Raw genomic sequence first — 6,052 nt, 5'->3', positions numbered from 1 at the left:
ACGACAAGATATCAAAATTATCGTCATCATCATTCCGCTCTAGTTCTTCACTAAGATACTTTTTCAACTCTTACTTACCACCCAAATCTGTACCATCCTGTTTTTTCCTCTTCATTTGGATCCTATTTCTCACTTTGTTGATTTTGTGTTAGTGTTAGAGATAGATGAATTCGATATCTGATCCGATAAATCAAAGAGAGAAGATGAGCGTCGAGATGCATTAGAGAATTTTGCTACATATTCTTCAAACATAGATTTTATGTAAGTCACCATTTCATCTTTTATTTCACTTCCCTTTTCATCTCCAAACATATCCTCAAGTGCGTCGCCAACTTACTCAAGTTTGTTACGAGGATCTAAGATAGAGGCAATAAAAAGTACTTTATTCATTTTTTCAGGAGCACCCCAATACTTGACAAACTTTTCTTTCATTTTTTCTCCCATTTTTGTCAAAAAAGAATCATTGTCTTCCATACACTCTCTTAAATGATTGTGAAGCTCAACTATATCTTCAAAGTGACCATTAGAAGTGACGTAGAGTGAACCTGAAACCTTCTCAGTTAGATCATAAAATCTTTTAAGAAATATTATCATATTTCTCACCTTTTGCCAATCATCACTTTCAAGTACACCTGCAACACTTTCACCATCACAAACATGATTAGCAAGATAAGTTGACAATCCACCATCTTCAAGAGCAAACCTATCAAATGCACTCTCAAAATGTTGTGCGGCATCAAACATCAAGTAGGTCGAATTCCACCGGGTTGAAATATCTAAACATAATGACTTCTTACTGTCTATATTTTTTAGTTCACAACATTCCGCAAATTTTTTAATCCTTGCGGGAGATTGTCTAACATATTTCACCATTTGCCTAACACGTTTGATAGATGGACCAACTTCTTTCATGTCATCTTGCACAATAAGATTCAAAATGTGAGTCATACATCTCACGTGAAGATGGTTACCACATTTCATGTTAGATCCCCAATTAACCATTTATTTGTATAACTCTTTCACCATGACAACATTAAAAGAAGCATTATCTAGAGTTATAGTGATTATTTTCTCCAATTTCCAATCAAGCAAACACTTACTAATACAACGGGCCATTTCATCACCCTTATGACTAGTAACAACCTGAAAGTTTAAAATTCATTTATGCAAGAGCCAATCACTATTAATAAAGTGTACTGTTAAACACATATAATTTATTCTCTATATAGAAGTCCATGTGTGTGTGTTAGACAAACTCTCGATGATGTTTCTTTCAAATACTTCATAAAATTTTGTCTCTCTTCACCAAAAACTACATAACAATCCCCAGTCACTGTTCTACAGGAGGAAACTCGGAATAAAGGTTGGGTTTTTTTTCATAAACTTCTTAAAACCTTCCTTTTCAACAAAACGAAAAGAAAGCTCATCAAGGATTAACATCTCAACTAAAACCCTCCGAGATACCTCTTAATCAAAAGTTCAAATTGCCCCATCACACATTTCACCTTCTAATGAAAAGTTTAAATTTGATTGTTTGTACTTGGAATTGAAAGTGTTAACCTTATTTGGATTTTTAGGACAAGTTTTCAAATGTTTATTCAGTTCACTTGTTCCATTTTTAGTTGAATCAGCTAAGAGAACTTTACCACAATGCTTGCACTTTGCTTTATTAATTTCATCTTCTATGAGCTTATCATAATGCGGCCAAGCAGCAGATCTTGATTCTGTAGCTTTCCTCTTCACAGTCACTGAATGTTGTTCAACTTCTGGTGTTGAATCAAGAGACTCAGTAAGAGCCAGAGGTGCGCTTCCACTGACATTGGTTGTTCGACTTGTTTCATCTTCCATCTAAACATAGAAGAGATTACAAATGTTATAAGACATAAATTGTAAGTGTAAAACAAAATCAAAAAATACATTACGGAAGCTATTAAAGAAACTTAAATAAGTTCTATGTTCTAAATTGCTATACTATGTTTCTCCTATGAAAACAAGATCCATTAAGCTGAACTAACTATTCATATTTAAAAGGACACAGAGGATAATCATCTTCATATTTCACTGGGCATGTCAAGGGTAACATACTTCTGAAGCGAGAAGCCTGAAGCGAAGTGCATGTTTTTTTCAACTGAAGCACAATTCAATATATATAAAAATATACTTTATTAAATTTGCATACAAAAAAAATAAAATTGGATCTCTCTTTTGGCTTGATTCCATTGAATAAAAAACAGATTTTACTACAATCATAACAAACAAAAAAATAGAACATAGAGGACAATTACAAAACTGACAACATATTGTAGAACAGTGACAAAAAATAGAGTAGAACAGTGAAAGAAATTACAAATCAGAGAAAAAAAATTATACAACAGAGGGGGAAAAAGAGAGCAAAAAATAAAAACTATTTGCAACAAGTCGAAGAACTGAAAAGAAAAAATAGAAAAAAAGAGTAGAAAAAAGAGTAACCCAACCCCAGCAGTAGTTGGGTAGCAACAGAGAAAATAAAGGAAAGAAGAAGAGAAAAAAATAGAAAAAAAGAGGAGAAGAGAAGAAGGAAGAGGAAGAGGAAGAGAAGAAATAAAGAGAACTTACCTTCAAGATTTCGCAGCAATCGAAGAGCAAAGGAAAAGAATTCGCAGTGGTTACTGGTCACCAGAACCATTCATTCATTCCTAGCCTTGGGCTAATTGAGAAAGTTTCAGGAAAGGTGTATAATATGTTTACTTAGGGTTAGGGATTTGGGCTGGACAATTTAGGGATTTGGGTTGGACATTTTACTAATATGTTTATGGGCCTTTACTCCTTTAGGCCCTACAAAATTGAGAATACAATGGGCTGGTCATTTACTTATTTAATTTTGATATCGAATACCGAATGGTATATTTGTAAATATCGAATACCGAAACCGAAATACCGAAATATAAAATTTGGTATCAAAAACTGAACTGAATTATCGAATACCGAAATACCAAAATAGCCGATTCGATTCACTAATTCGATTTTCAGTATTTTATGCCCAGCCCTACCAACGACTTGTCTTTTCGAGTTTTGGCCTCTCTTTACATAAATATGGAATTACAACAACAAAAACAACAACAACCCAGTAAAATCCCACAGCGTGGGGTCTGGGGAGGGTAGAGTGTACGCAGACCTTACTCCTACCAAAGTAGGACGGTTGTTTCCAAAAGACCCTCGACTCAATAAAAGCATAAAAAGGTCAGATAAGGTTAAGAAATTCAAAATGCTATGGGTAACAAATAACGAAAGTATCACAGATAAAATAAAGTAATCAAAGTATAGAAAGTAATATAAATAATAACAGAAATAACAGAAATCAGAGAACAAGAAATCGTAATGCACTACTGCGCCTACGAATAGGAAAGAGTAACGACACTATGTGCTAGCCTTCTACCCTAATGTGGTTCCTCCACACCCTCCTATCTAAGGTCATGTCCTCCGTAAGTTGTAACTGTGCCATAGCCTGTCTAATCACCTCTCCCCAATACTTTTTCGGCCTACCCCTACCTCTTCTATAACCATCCATGGCCAACCTCTCACACCTCCGCACTAGGGCACCTGTGTCTCTCCTCTTCACCTGCCCAAACCATCTCAGTCGCATTTTCCGCATCTTGTCTTCCACCGAGGCCACTCCCACCTTGTCTCGAATAGCCTCATTTCTAATTCTATCACTTCTGGTGTACCCACACATCCATCTGAACATTCTCATCTCGGCAACTTTCATCTTTTGAACGTGCGAGGTCTTAACTGGCCAGCACTCCACCCCATACAACATAGCTGGTCTAACCACCACTTTGTAGAACTTGCCCTTACGTTGTGGTGGCACCTTCTTGTCACATAGCACTCCGGAAGCGAGTCTCCATTTCGTCCACCCTGCCCTAATACGATGTGTGACATCATCGTCAATCTCTCCACTGCATTGCATGATAGACCCAAGATACTTGAAACTACTTCTCTTTTGGATGACCTGGACACCAAGCCTAACGTCCACGCCAACCTCTTGAGGTGTCCCACTGAACTTGCACTCTAAGTACTTTGTCTTGGTCCTACTCAGCTTAAACCCTTTAGACTCCAAGGTGTGTCTCCAATCCTCCAGCTTAGCGTTAACACCGCTGTGAGTCTCATCGATCAGGACTATGTCATCTGCGAAAAGCATACACCATGGCACCTCACCTTGAATTTGTCGCGTCAATCCATCCATCGCCAAGGCAAATAAAAATGGACTAAAAGCTGATCCTTGATGCAACCCCATCACAACTGGAAAGTGCTCTGAGTCTCCTCCTACTGTTATTACCCTAGTTTTGGCACCCTCATACATGTCCTTGATCACCCTAATATACGCCACAAGTACACCTTTAGCCTCCAAACATCTTCATAGTATCTCTCGTGGAACTTTATCGTAAGCCTTTTCTAGGTCGATGAATACCATATGCAAGTCTCTCTTCCTCTCCCTATATTGCTCCACCAATCTCCTCATAAGATGGATGGCTTCTGTAGTTGAACGTTCCGGCATAAATCCGAACTGGTTCTCTGAAATAGACACGCCTCTCCTCACCCTAATCTCCACCACTCTTTCCCAAACTTTCATAGTATGACTTAGAAGCTTGATACCTCTATAGTTGTTGCAGCTCTGGATATCTTCCTTATTTTTGTATAGAGGGATCACTACGCTCGACCTCCATTCTTCGGACATCATTGCCATCTCAAAGATGACATTAAATAACCTAGTCAGCCACTCCAAACCTACCAAGCTCGCACTCTTCCAAAATTTCCCAAGGATCTCGTCGGGTCCGGTCGCTCTTATGCAGCGCATCCTACGCACAGCACCCTTAACCTCTTCGACAGTAATACTTTTGTAACACCCAAAATCGTTACGCGTCGCTGTATCTTCCAAATCTCCCAACACAATCTCTCTGTCCCCTTCTTCATTCAAGAGTTTATGGAAGTATGACTGTCACCTCTGTTTAATGAGAGTCTCATCTACCAATACTTTTCCATGCTCGTCCTTAATACACTTCACTTGAACCACATCGCGTGCCCTCCTCTCCCGCGCCTTGGCTAGCCTGAATAATTTCTTATCCCCATTTTTCTCTTCTAGTTTAGCGTATAGACATTCAAAAGCTTTCATTTTTGCCGTCGAAATCGCCGACTTCGCCTCCTTCCTCGTTATCTTATAAAGTTCTTTATTTGTCCACTTCTCCACCTCATCTGTGCTTTTTATCCATTTCGCGTACGTCATTTTCTTTGCTTCCACCTTTTCTTGTACTTCTCCATTCCACCACTAGTCCCCTCGATTCCGACTAGGACTACCCATCGAGACTCCCAACACTTCCCTTGCTATAACCCTAATACAACTAGCCGTCCTATCCCACATACTGGTCGCATCCCCACTACTATCCCAGGCCCCTATGTCCTTCAATTTCTCTCCCATATCCAGGGCATTAGCCGTGATCAAACTCCCCCATCTGATCCTAAGTCGATCATCCCCGATCCTCTTCTTTCTCGTCATCCTGATCCCTAAATCCATCACCAAGAGCTTATGTCGGGTTGTAAGGTTGTCTATCGGAAAGACCTTACAGTCTTTGCGCGGACCTTTATCATCCTTCCTAAGGAGTAAAAAGTCTATCTGAGTCTTGGCCACCGAACTACGGAAGGTTACCAAGTGGTCCTCCTTTTTTGGGAAACTCGAGTTGGCTATCACCAACCCAAAAGCTCTTGCGAATTTCGAAAGTGAAACTCCTCCTCCATTTCTGTCCCCGAAGCCAAACCCTCCATGCACATCATCATACCCTCCCAAAATAGACCCGATGTGCCCATTAAAATCCCCTCCCACGAACAACTTCTCAGTAGGCGGTATGTTTCCCACTAACTCATCCAAATCCTCCCAAAAGCGCCTCTTCTCCACCTCGCCTAGGCCCGCTTGCGGCGCATACGCATTAATAATGTTCAAAGTGATCCCTTCGACGACCACCTTAATCGACATCATCCTATCAGTGATTCTCCTAACCTCCACCACCTGGTTCCGTAAATC

This window comes from Solanum dulcamara, chromosome 2 (genome assembly GCF_947179165.1).
Source record: "Solanum dulcamara chromosome 2, daSolDulc1.2, whole genome shotgun sequence".
NCBI lineage: Eukaryota > Viridiplantae > Streptophyta > Magnoliopsida > Solanales > Solanaceae > Solanum > Solanum dulcamara.
This window is presented reverse-complemented; position numbering follows the sequence as displayed.